This window comes from Bos indicus, chromosome 6 (assembly GCF_029378745.1).
Source record: "Bos indicus isolate NIAB-ARS_2022 breed Sahiwal x Tharparkar chromosome 6, NIAB-ARS_B.indTharparkar_mat_pri_1.0, whole genome shotgun sequence".
Classification (NCBI taxonomy): Eukaryota; Metazoa; Chordata; class Mammalia; order Artiodactyla; family Bovidae; genus Bos; species Bos indicus.
The window spans coordinates 105,900,591-105,914,252 of NC_091765.1; positions in this window are offsets into that span (position 1 = coordinate 105,900,591).

A 13,662-nucleotide genomic window follows, 5' to 3' on the forward strand; every position below is an offset into this window, starting at 1 on the left:
AGAAAAACCAAGCCTGGTGGGCCAGCAGGAGGGTATGGACAGTCCATTCCCAGCTCAGGTCTGGGGAAGGCAGATGTGAGTGTTGGAGCACTTCGGGGGTTGGGGGCAGAGAGTGAGTGGCAGGTGAGATGAGGCAGTTAAGGGAGGATGGAAGCTTAGACTGCAACCACAGAGAGAACACAGGATCCCAGCCATGGTCAGAGGGTGGCTTTTTTGAGGATGTACATTGCCTGTCCAAAGCTGGAAGCACCTAGAAGTCATGGTCAGAGCTGGTGAACAGTCCTGGATGAAGGAAGAAGTGGCCACAGATGTGGGTGGGAGAAGAGATGGCAGCAAGTGGACATGAACTGATCACAGAGTGTGTTGAATTGTCCTGTGGGTACAGCTGAGGTGAGGAGACACAGGCATGGGGTGGGAGGACCAGTGCGTCCTGCAGGTCAAACTCGAGAGGGTGAGTCCTCTGGGTTGAGAGAGGTGAGCTGTGCCCGAGGACAAGGATGGGGAGATATGTGTGCATTCTTCCCAGGAACATGCTGCAAATGGGGAAGACTGTTGGTACCAGCGGGGTTTGTGGGGTGCAGGTCACGCTTCCTTCGGGATCACAGACAGCTCTGACTTCCTACTCCTCCATCAGCGAGGGTTATTAAGTACATAGGGACTCACTGCCCAGGGGAGTTATTTGCAGTAGAGGCTTAAGACTCTGTCTCCCACACAGAAGCCACCAGGGAGCTGAGAATGACGTCACATCCCTGCGATATCGTGTCACAGGGGAAGCTGCCAGCTGTGGAGTACAAAGCCAAGTTCAGACGGCTCACACCCTAGGCAGCATGGATCCATGAGTTCAAACTCCAGCTCTTTAGCTCACTAGCTGTGTGACTTAGGGAAAGTTACTTAACCTCTCTGGACCTCTATTTCTTTGTGTCAAGCAGGGAATAGTAATAGGACCAGCTTCATAGGGTTGTTGTGGGGATTAAGTAAGTCAATGTATATGAAGCAAATACTAAATGCTAAAAGATCACGAGCTGTCAACATCACCACAGGCTCCTGGGAGAACACGTGGAATGAATGGTGTCTTAGAATGAGTTCAGAGGAAAAAGGAGGGGAATTCACTTAGTGTTTGACTAGAGGAATTACGGCTTCTCTGGTGGCTCAGTTGGTAAATAATCCACCAGTGCAGGAGATGAGGGTTTGATCTCTGAGTTGGGAAGATCCCTTGGAGAGGAATTGGCAACCCACTCCAGTATTCTTGCCTGGGAAATTCCATGGACAGAGGAGCCTGGTGGGCTACAGTCCATAGGGTCACAAAAGAGTCAGACATGACTTAATGAATAAACAACAACAGAGGATCTTAAACTACCTCAGAATAATTCTCTCAGCTTAAATAGAATAATAACATAACATAACATAATATATATATATATATATATATATATATATATATATATATATAAAGCCTAGTGCATGGGGTTTCAAAAATGTTAACTTTTGTTCTTACAGTCCGTGATAACAATACTAATATTGCTGCTACTCAAGTCTAACACTCGGCCAGTGCCCATCATTGTGGCCCAAAATGTCAGATTCCTGTTTCCATTTCTGAATAGCCACGTTCTGAGGTCCCAAGGGTTCACTTGCCACAGTCCAGCAGCTGCAGACAGCAGAACTCTGCTCGCAGCAATTTGATTGGCCCCACCTACTGTTTAGATAATCACCTCCACTGTACTGGTGCTGCTGCTCCTTATAATAAAACCTTCAGGGCACCATGAGTTGGAGGCTTTAACGGGCCATGGGAGAAGTAAAGCAAGTGAGGCTGGGAGGAGAATCTTTGCCCACCTAGCCTGTCACGGAGGTGGACCTGCACCCAGACTGCCTGAAGTCAGCCCCTCGCTTGTGAGCCCGCACTGAGTAGAAGGACAAAGGCAAAGAGAAGGCACCACACACATGAATGCAGCACAAAAGAGGGACAGACAGTGCAGTGAAGGGGGATGTCTTTCCCAGGCCGGCTCCTGCAGGCAGAGGTCACCTCCCTAAATGGAGTATTCTGGGCCTTGTGTCCTGTCCATAGGATGGGGCCCTGCTGACTAAGCCCTGTGGGTCCAGCAAGTCACTAGCTGACAGCTTTGAGCAGAAAACGCCACACCTGTCCTGGCCTCAGTTCTCTGACCAACACTCCATGGTGACTGCTTAATTTTCAGGGTTAATTCTCTGCTGACTTTGGCATGGTGCTCAAGCTAACCCTAGGGCTTTCCAGGTGACGCTAATGGTAAAGAACCTGCCTGCCAATCCAGGAGACGTAAGAGACGTGGATTCAATCCCTGAGTTGGGAAGATCCCCTGGAGGAGGGCATGGCAACCCACTCTAGTATTCTTGCCTGGAGAATCCCATGGACAGAGGAGCCTGGCAGCCTAGTCCATGGTGGGTCACAAAGATTTGGACACAACTGAAGTGACTTAGCACAGCATAGCACAAGGCAGCTAACCTAAAAAGGAAGACCCAGTAAAGGAATGTGGAAAACAGGGCAGTTAGGAAGAGAGGCAGTGGGGGGAAGAAAGGGAAGGGAGGAGGGGGCATGTTAGCAGCTATAGGAATAATAACCACAGGATAATCAATTTCTTTTTTATGTAAACATTTGTCAGACACCACGCTAAGCACTCCAAGTGCCTTTTCTCATTTAATTGTCACCAAATTGATTTTCATATCTCTCAATTTTTAACTCTCTTGCTCCAGCTGCTCTGTAAACCCGGGTAATTCCTGAAATGGTGTCTAAGGTTGATCGAAATCTACGAGCCTGACTTCCCTGTTTCCTTGAGCTTCCCCAGCCCGTTCCTGATTAAAGACCAAAGAAAAAAATGCTTCATAAACAGAACAGCCTGGGAAGCTGTGAAAGAAAGCAGCAAGAATGATTAAGTGGCATCCTGCTGCTATCATAAACATTCCTTGATGCCAGTCTTGACAAGCAACAAATGATCAACAAGCTATTGATGGCTTGCTCAGCTTATGAAAAATGTGTCCAGCTGTGGGTCAACAAGTTCTGGCCTGGGAGTCCAAGGCAGATGTGCCCAGGCGATGTCACTGCTGACCGTCTGCCCTGGGTGTCAGATCCCTTCTGGATAACAGCATAGGACCAACATGCCCCGGGGCATGTGATAAAGGTCAGTAAAATGACACGCAGGAGTTGTGGGGCAGACACAAACGCATGCAGGTTGATCAAGTCTGTAGTCCAGATGAGCAGGATGAGGGGGCTGACTCTTGCTGCTTTGCCAATGGAGGAGTAAAATCGGCCCATGGTGAAATACACAAGAGTCGTCCATTGGGAAATGCTGCTTGCATGGTCATCACCATTGCAGTTATTTCATGAATGCCACGCTGTCCTCATGACCCCATTCTGGATCAAAAACGAGGCATGTGTACTTATCCTACTCTTTTTCAGGACTGGTAGATAGATGGAGAGAGGCAGAGAGAGGTGAGGGGCAGAGAGCATCACTGGGCAGCTGGGACAAGATCCAAGCTCAGCCCAGGGGACCAGGAGCCTCCTTCTGAGCGGCTCACACAGAGAGGGGAGGGTTCGGGAAGTGACCCATGGTTCTGGGGTGAAGCACAGAGAGATGGGCGCCCGGGAGTCCTACCCATCTTGGGGAAGGCCCTGTGCCTGGCTCAGGCGTGAACCCTGGGAGACAGTGATGTCTTGGGAGCCTGGAAAAGCCCACCCAATTCCCTTGGCATCGATTGAAAGCAACCAGGCAAACTTTTCATGGCTAATCCCGTTTCCCCAGTGCCTAGTTATACCAAGCAGGACTGGAGAGCAGGAGGAAATCACCTGATCACTGATCAGGTTGATCCCTGACCCCTAAAGACCTCTATCCGAGGCATCTTTATCAACCAACCTCAGATGCGTGCACAATCCGCATGCTAGAAAAATGACATTTCTGGGCTTCAGCTATGCTTTAGGACACGCAGACACCAAGACTGAGGCTATCTTGGAGGGAGGGGATGGCTTTCCCAGGGTTTTCAAACCTTCCACGATTACCCAGCTGGCGCCCACTCCTCCTTGCCCCAAGTAGTCACTCAAACTCTCCCTTGTTGCCTTTTCTGCTGTCATAAATCATTCTTAGGTGCCAGGATGATTCAGCAGCATCTAGATAAACAGCATAGTACAGTGAAAGAGCCTGGATTTGATGTCAGATCTCAGACCCCAGCTACCACTCATTCCCCAGCCTGTCTCCTGGGATAAGTCAGCTTTCTGCAAAGTGGGCATCGGGGAATACTCATCTCAAGGTCATGTGCAGATCTAATGAGACGTCTGGGAATATACCTAGGAATGGAATTGCTGCGTCAAATGGTTAAGTCTACGTTTCTTTTTTGAGAAATGCCAGACTATTTTCCACAGTGGTAAACCAGCGTACGTTCCCACTGGTCACTCCCTGGTGTATACGTTTGAATTGGTTTTGCCATGTAGCAAGCACAGGGTATATATTCGCTATTGCAGCTATTTTTGAGAAATCTCTTTATTGCTCATTATTTTCATTCTCATTCCTGTGTTCTCTTACAGATGTTTTTGGAATACCTACGTAGGGCCAACACGATGCTAGATGCTGAGAAGGCTGCAAAGAAGGGGAAATCTGTTGGGAAATTCATAGTTTAATCAGAAGGAGGAGCCCCTGGAAGGGACCTGCTTTTAGGAAACACCTACTATGTGGCGAGCACTGGTTAGACCTAGCCTCATCTAACCCTAAGAGCAGCTACTGAGCTCTTCTTATCTTCATTCTATGGCCAAGCACGCTGGGGAGGTCGGAGACCAGAGGTCACCCTACTTGCCCAAAGCATCACAGCTTGTGGATAAGAACTGACCCTTTTAGAGCAAGACCACCTGTTCTGTTTGTCCTGATTCCTGTTCACTTCAGCTCTGTGGGCAAAGACCTCGCTGAAAGGACAAGTCTATCCGAGTGAGACCTTGATGTTAGACATACTTCTCAGGTTCTTTTTAGCAGCCCAGCATCCAGACAGAATTTTCACTTGGGAAAGTGAAAGCGTTAGTCACTCAGTCGGGTCTGACTCTTTGCGACCCTATAGACTGTAGCCCACTGTAGCCCTTCTGTCCCCGGAATTCTCCAGACAAGAATACTGGAGTGGGTCACTGTGCCTTCCTCCAGGGGATCTTCCCGACCCAAGGATCAAACCTGTGTCTCCTGCATCGCAGGCTGATTCTTTACCGTCTGAGCCAGCTCGGAAGCCCGACATGTCTTAATATCGCCAATTTAAAAACAAAATCAAAGCTAACTGTTGGCAAGGATGTGGAGAAATTGGAGCCCTTATACATTGCCACTGGGGATGTGTAGCCCAGTGAGACTGGAAAACAAACTGGAGAACAGTTTGATGGGTTTTCAAAAAATAAATATAGAATCACCATATGACCCAGCCATTCCACGCCCGTGGTCTGCATGCAAGAGAGCTGAAAGCAGGTGGTCAAACAAAAACTTGTATGTGAGCACTCACAGCAGTGCTATTCACAGTAGCTGAAAGGTGGAAACAGTCCAAATGCCCATCAGCCACTGAGAAGATCAGCAATTGTGGTCTCTCCATACAATGGAATGTTGTTCAGCCAAAGAAAGAAATGAAGTTCCGATACATGTTGCAATGTAGAAGAACCTTGACATTCTCAGCCAGATGAAGAAAAGCTACATTTGGAGGGTCACGTGTTGTATGATTCCATTTCAATGAAATGCCCAGAAGGGACAAATGTATGAAGGTTGAAGGCAGATCAGTAGTGGCCTGGGGCTAGCGGGAGGAGGTGACTTGGAAGCAACTTTTAAAGGGTTGGAGGGCAGCTTGGTTTGGGTGATGAAAATGTTTTGGATCTAGACAGACGTGGTGGTTGCACAATTATGAATGTATTTGTGCATTCATATGCCACTGAATTACTCTATCAAGTTTTTGGCCACCCTATGCGGCAGCCAACAAGCCTCAGTTTAGTTACGATTTTGAAATACATAAAAAATTTCAACCATTTTTTTTAAGGTGGAGTGGAATGTTCTAAAATCAGACCCTCCTCCCTATTCATCAGTTTGGTTTAAGCTGGGAAATCAAGGCTTTTGCATCCACCCAGTGACCAAGCTTCAGACCCTCACTCTGTGTGTCGTTAAGCAACTCAGTTAAGCTCTCTGAGCTCAGCTGCCTTATCGTAAACAGCATGTCCCATAACAGTGTGTGTGGGGATCAACAGCCATGTGTGAATGCAATACTCAACACACAGCAGAGACTAATAAATTGCCCCTATTTCTAACATCTGTATGTCAATCATTCATAAAATTCAGAGGGTCTGGATTACATCAAAGGGAGGTCTGTGGACCAGACACTGTCAGTTCGGATCCCGCCGAGACCCGGAGAGGCTCACCTGAGCCTCTTCCCTGAGCTCCCGGGGCTCTTCCCACCTCACTGTCTGCCCTGTTTGTTCTTCTGGGGCCTCCCCCTCCCTCTCACCCCCTTCGCTCTGCACTTGACCCGTTGGTGGCTCTGATCCCATCTCTACCCTGGCGAATCCCACGTGTTACATCACTAGCCCACAGCTGTGTCCCACGTTCCGGACCAGACCACATGACATCGTCACTTGAATACCAAGCAAACCTCAGCCTTAAGGAGACCAAATGAAGCTGTCAAGAGGCTGGGTGAGTTCCTGGCAGAGTGAGGCCAGGGCAGTGCCCCCAGGCTGCACTCAGTTACTCACTCCACTTGGATGAATAAGTCACGTGTCAAACTCACTGTGTTTGAGCCTGTTCCCCTACAGGCTTCCCTTTCAGGTAAATGGTATCACTGTTCTTCCAGTGATCCGTGCCCCATCTTGCCCCTGGCATCGACCCAGCCTCCAACCACTTCTCTCCATGATCTCCTGACCTTCTCAGGGTTACGTCCTCAGTGCTTAGCAAGGTCCACCAGCTCTGACCCTCACTGACTCATATCTGACTCCGTCCCCACCCTCTCTTTCCCCTTCCCTTCCACTCTGGCCAACTGGATCCCATGGTGTCCCCAAGCAAGTCTCGTGCACACTTCTTTTAGCACCTCTGGTACCTGCTGTTCCTCTGCCTGGAACGCCCTTCCTTAGATACCCCAAAGGGCTAATGTCTCTCTGAGTGTAAAAGAGAGTGTGTGTATGCACGATCAGTGATGTCTGACTCTGCAACCCCATAGACTATAGCCTGCCAAGCTCTTCTGTCCATGGAATTTTCCAGGCCAAGAATACTGGAAGGGGTTGCCATTTCCTACTCCAGGGGATCGTCTCAACCCAGGATCAAACCCACATCTCTTGAGGCTCCTGCATTGGATTCTTTTACCACTGAGCCACGTGGGAAGCCCTGTCTCCACTCAAATAGGAGCCATTGGAGAGGACCTGTGACCTCCCGATAGTAAATGCAACGGTCATGATTAATCTACTCCTTGATTTCCACCCAGCCCACCCTTTTACTTTCGGAACAGTACCTATTCCCAGCTGGGGAATAGTTACCTATTTGTTGACTTGTTTCCTCCAGCTGGAATCTGTAGTCCAGAGAGCTGGGATTTGGTCTTTGTGCTGGTCCTTGCCTCCCCAGGTCCGGCCCACCGCTTTCTCTGCCCTGCTTCTGCCCAGGCGGGCTAGCCTGCTTTCTTGCTACTGGTTGCCAGCCCAGTAGGAAATGACGAGCAGGACAAGAAAGTGATGTGGACCTTCCCTGCTACCTCCCTGCACTAATTCAGTGGCTCTGGGAACATCCTCCCAACTACAGCTGCCCAGGCATCTCCTGCCAAGGCTGCTCCTCCCCTTCCCTCAGTTCTAGGGGTAAGGGCGCCCCACTGGCCATCCCTTGTCCGTTCGTTTCCCCCTGTCTATGCCTGTCTAAGTTCTCCCCTCACCATCTGGGGTGGATTCTGTTTCCTCCTGAAACCCTAGCCCTACCAACCCCTCACGTTCGCTGCTGTGTCCAGCACCTAGGACAGTGCCCAGAACATAGTGGGTCCTCAGTAAACATTCTTCATTAATGAACCAGCTAATGAATTAATTAGCAGAAGAATGAATGGAAGAAAACCAATATGCTACTCAGAATGAATAGATAAACAGATGGAGCAAAGCATTCTGTTTCCTTGAAAGAAAAAATGAGCTAAGCCGATGAGTCAAGTTTCATGGAACCATAATATGCTTCGGCGTCAGTCCTTCCAATGAATATGAAGGGTTGATACCTTTTAGGATTGACTGGCTTGATATCCTTGTTGTCCAAGGGACTCTCAAGAGTCTTCTCCAGCACGATAGTTCGAAAACATCAATTCTTTGGTGCTCAGCCTTCTTCATGATCCAACCCTCACATCTGTACATGACTACTGAAAAAAACCATAGCTTTGACTATACGGACACTCATCAGTGAAGTGATGTCTCTGCTTTTTAATATACTGTCTAGGTGGGGATGAGGAGATAGCAAAGCTTTAAAAGATTGTTCTGGAAGGCATCACTGCAAAGGTGACATTTGAGCAAAGACTTGAAGGAAGGAGGAGGTTGAGCCACGTGGAAAACTGGGCTGTGTGTTACAGTCACCAAAGACACAAATGGGAAAGCCCAGAGGGAAAGTTCTCTGGGTGTGAAGAAAAGATTTCCAGCAGAAGGCCAGCCAAGGGAGAAGGGCTAAAGGGTAAGTAGCCGCTGGAGTGTAGAGTAAGGGGGAGGGGAGGGTGATGGGAGATCTTGCCAGAGGGGTCACTGGGACAGGAAGAAGGGATGAGCCCAGCCGCTTGGACTGGATCCTCTTGGCAAGGGATTTGCTTTGAGTGATGTGATGGTGAGTGACAGAGATATGAAGATGCTGATACTAGACCACCAGCCAGGTTCAAACCCCAGCTCCTCCACTGGCTCTGTGACCTTAACACTGGAACTGTCACTTAACCTCTATGAGTCTGTTTCTTCCCTATCTGTAAAAGGCAAGAGTCAGAGAACCCACTTCACAGGACCAAGTGACTTAGAATGGTGTCTGCCTTGTATGGCCTGAAACTATTGCAACATTGTCAATCGGCTAGACCCCAATACAAAATCGAAAGTTTTTTTAAAAAAAAGAATTATGTCTGCCTCTAGGGCTTCCCTGGTGGCTCAGTGGTAAAGAATCTACCTGCAATGCAGAAGACCTGGAGTTCGATCCCTGGGTTGGGAAGATATCCCGGAAAAGGAAATGGAAACCCATTCCAGTATTCTTGCCTGGAGAATTCCAAAGGACAGAGGATCCTGGAGGGCTACAGTGAGTGGGTTCGCAGAGAGTCAGACTCGACTGAGTGACTAACACTTCCACTTTCTTGTCTGCCTCATGATTCCTTCAGAAGAGCATGGAGGTTAGACTGGAGTGGGGCTTGGCCAGCCTGGAGGAAGGGAGGCACAGGTGAGACTCTGCCAGGGCCTTGGTCACATTTCCTGCAACAGAACATTTGTATGTAAAGACGATTTATCTCTGTGTTCGATGCCGGAATTCTAAGCGTGGGCCATCTCCAGGCAACATTCAGAGACACAGAAGGGTATCTGCCCTCCTTGGTCTGCAGTCTGGGTGTGTGGGCACAGACGCCAACAAGCACCATTCAGGGCAGGCTTGCAGAGAGTGTGTGGGGTCAAGGGCAAAGCTTGACCCTGAAGAAACCTAGAACACCAGAGAGGACAGTGACAGCAAGACGCAGGTCACTGCCACCACCTGGAGAGTTTCTTAAAAACAGATTTTTGGACCCCCCGGCCAGACTCACTGATTCTGAAAATCTGGAGGGAAGGTATCATAAACTCGCACTGAATGTGCCTCAGGTAACTCTGATTATCAGCAAAATTGGCAAACGCTGATCCAACACCTTCCCTCTTTTTGCAGACAGGAAGCCTGGGGTCCAGAAACATGCCTGAGGAGGAACAGCCAAAGCCCTCCCAGTCTGTATTCATTTCCTAAGTCTGCATGACAAAGCACTGCCAACTGGGCAGCTTAAAGCCACAGGCTTGTGTCCTTCTCTACTTCTACTGGCTGGAAATCTGAAGCCAAAGTGGAGGAAGGGCAGGGCTGTGGGGAAGGATCTCGGGGAGCACGCGCCCCGTGCCTTTCCTTACCTGCTGGTATCCCTCGGCATCTTTGGCTTATAGCTGAACAACCCGAGTCTGTCTCCATCCTCAGCTGGCCTTGTCTTTGTGGCCAGGGTTAAAGACCACAGCCTTAAGTATATGTGTGGAATCTCAGTTCAGTTCAGTCACTCAGCTGTGTCCAGTTCTTTGTGACCCCATGCACTGCAGCGCACCAGGCCTCCCTGTCCATCACCAACTTCTGGAGTTTACTCAAACTCATGTCCATTGAGTTGGTGATGCCATCCAGCCATTTCATCCTCTGTTGTCCCCTTCTCCTCCTGTCTTCAATCTTTCCCAGCACCAGGGTCTTTTCAAATGAGTCAGCTCTTCGCATCAAGTGGCCAAAGTGTTAGAGTTTCAGCTTCAAATATCAGTTCTTCCAATGAATATTCAGGATTGATTTCCTTTAGGATGGACTGGTTAGATCTCCTTGCAGTCCAAGGGACTTTCAAGAGTCTTCTCCAACACCACAGTCCAAAAGCATCAATTCTTCGGCGCTCAGCTTTCTACTAGAATCTATTAGACATTGAAACATATGCATTAATGCTCACATAAGACCATGCTCATCCACACTTAACCAAAAAGCATCCTGGGGTCTGTGCTTTGAGAAACCCTGGATGAACAATGAAGGCCCTTCCCAACCTGCTGCAGAGGTCATTATTGTGTCTATTTTAGAGATTTAGAAACTGAGGCTTAGAGGCTGCTGAATGCCAACTCGTCTAGAATTAGGAACTCACTTGCCGAGAATTCAACTCCAGCCACCCAATGCTAACCATCATGCCTTTTTCTGCCATGTCAGGGTCAGAGACGTGAGAGATCCTGTAATAGGGAAGAACATTTTGTATTCTATATTACTCGCTAATATTGCCTATAAGTTCAAGTTATACATAATGGCCCATCTCTGGGAACCCTGCCTCTCAGGTGATGAGCATTAAGCTAAAATACCTTTGTTCAGCTCACAGGAAACATCCTGCCCAGGGCTACCTGGTGAATAACTGCTGCTCTGCTCTGCTCAGTCGCTCAGTCAAGTCAGACTTTTTTTGACCCCATAGACTGTAGCCCACCAGGGTCCTCTGTCCATGGAAGTTTCCAGGCAAGAATACTGGAGCTGGTGGCCATTTCCTCCTCCAGAGGATCTTCCTGACCCAGGGATCGAACCCACACTCCTGCACTGGCAGGTGGCTTCTTTCCCACGGCACTACCTGGAGCGTCTCTTGAATAACTGCAGGGAAGAAGAAATGAACACATCCCTCAGGAGGCTGATGGAGACCGGGAAGTGTTTGACTTGACTCCCTCCCCTTTTAGTACAAAAGGAACCTGAGTTCTAATTCAGGCAAGATAGTTCTTTGGGGGCACAAGCCCACATCTTCTCAGCGGACTTTCCAAATATGGTCGTTATTCCTTGCCTTATGCTATGCTATGCTAAGTCACTTCAGTTGTGTCCGACTCTGTGCGACCCTATAGACGGCAGCCCACCAGGCTCCCCCGTCCCTGGGATTCTCCAGGCAAGAACACTGGAGTGGGCTGCCATTTCCTTCTCCAGTGCATGAAAGGGAAAACTGAAAATGCAGCCTAACAGGCTCCTCCATCCATGGGATTTTCCAAGCAAGAGTACTGGAGTGGGGTGCCATTGCCTTCTCTGTCCTTGCCTTAACAACTCTTCTTTTGACAATTGACCTGTCATGAGGCGAGCAGTATGAGTTGAGATTCCGTAATAGTCCTGCCTTCCATCGGGGTGGGCTTGAAGGGTGAAGGGTCTCAATATGTGTACTGGTTTGGAACACAGACTAAGATGAGGGCTTTCCCAAGGACCTACCTTGGGGACCAAGTGTGTTCAGATGTGTGCTGTGCTCTAGGATTTCGGAATCAGAAGCATTCAATCAGAAACATACAGACAGTCTGGCTTTACCATGCTCACCCCGTGATTAACTTCCTCTGGTTTTTTCTAAGATTAGCGAAAAGGAATAAAGTTTCACTACTATCAGAGCAGCCAAGCTCTAATTAGCATTAGAATGATCAGATTTGTCATGATTCCCTCTTATGTGTGGCTCACAGGCTGGCCTGTGACGTTTACTTCCCAGCAAGGCTTAATTACAGGAAAGCTGTGCTCAGTTTGAAAACTGGCTGCCTTGTTTACTGATCCCATCTAATTAGCTTTGAATTCCCTGACCAGCTCAAGAGCAACGAGATGGATGCATCATGTGTTCATCAAAGTGAGTGAGGCAGCCTTTCCCAGGCAGCCAGAGGCAGCTGTGTTTACAGGCTGACTCTTCAAGGGAGCACGAAAACCCTGTCTTGATGGGCACAGTAGGAGTCTGGAAGGGGGTTTCCAATTTTTTTTTCCCTTTGGCCAACTGATGCGAAGAATTGACTCAGTGGAAAAGACCCTGATGCTGGGAAAGATTGAATGCAGAAAAAGAAGGGGATGACAGAGGATGAGATGGTTGAATGGCATCACCGACGCGACGGACATGAATTTGAGCAGGTTCCAGGAGTTGGTGATGGACAGGGAAGCCTGGCATGCTGCGGTCCATGGGGCCTCAAAGAGTCTGACACGACTGAGTGACTGAACTGAACTGAACTGAAAGACAACAGTGGATGCTTTTGATTCTAAAATCCTAGCAGATCAGTTGCATACAGTTGCATCAGATCTATTGCCTACATGGACCACCTGGTTCTAGGCATCATGGATCCAGAGCTGAGTAAAGCAGAGAAAGTCCCTGTCCTTCGGGCCCTTCGCAGTGATGAATCAGACAGGAAAACAGCTGTGCCCTTGAACAGATATTTAAATACAATCATGGAAAACTCTAGAGAGTGGTGTAAAATAGCAGCAGAGAGAGTATCAGGAGATTCTGACCTAAACGAAGAGTGAGACTTAACTCCACATGTGTGCACGTTTTGCGGGGGGCAGGGGCGGGGAAGGGGTTGGCATGTGGGGCCAGGTGAAAGGAGTAGGGATGGGGAGGGCTGGGGCTCGGGGGGAGCTTGTGTGGGAGGAGACCAGTGTGGCTGGAGTAAGGCCTGGCTTCTAGACAAGCTTAGGAAGGCAGGGTTGTATATGAGAACGAAGTATTGTTCTGTATTCTACAGAAGCAAACTCACAAACTTAGAGAGTGAACTCATTACCAAGGGATAGAAGGGAAGAAGGGATAGTTAGGGAGTTTGGGATGGACATGTACACACTGCTATAGATAAAATAGATGACCCACAAGGACCTTCTGTACAGCACAGAGAGCTCTGCTCAATATTATGTAACAGCCTAAACAGAAAGAGAATTTGAAAAACAATAGATACGCGTATACGAGTAATTGAATCACTTGGCTGTATACACCTTAAATGAACACAACATTGTCAATATTCCAGTGTAAAATAAAAAGTAAAAAAAAAAGTATTGAAGGGTTCTAAATTTGGGTGGGGGGTTGAGGGGAATGGTGAAAAAGGCTCTTGACAAAGGCCTCTGGGGCAGCTTCGTGGAGCTGGGCGCTTAGCACTGAGTGAAGATTGGAGGATGAGGACAAGTGGAGGCGGCAAGACCCGTTTGGTCCATACAAGAGGGAGGTGATGGAGGCTGG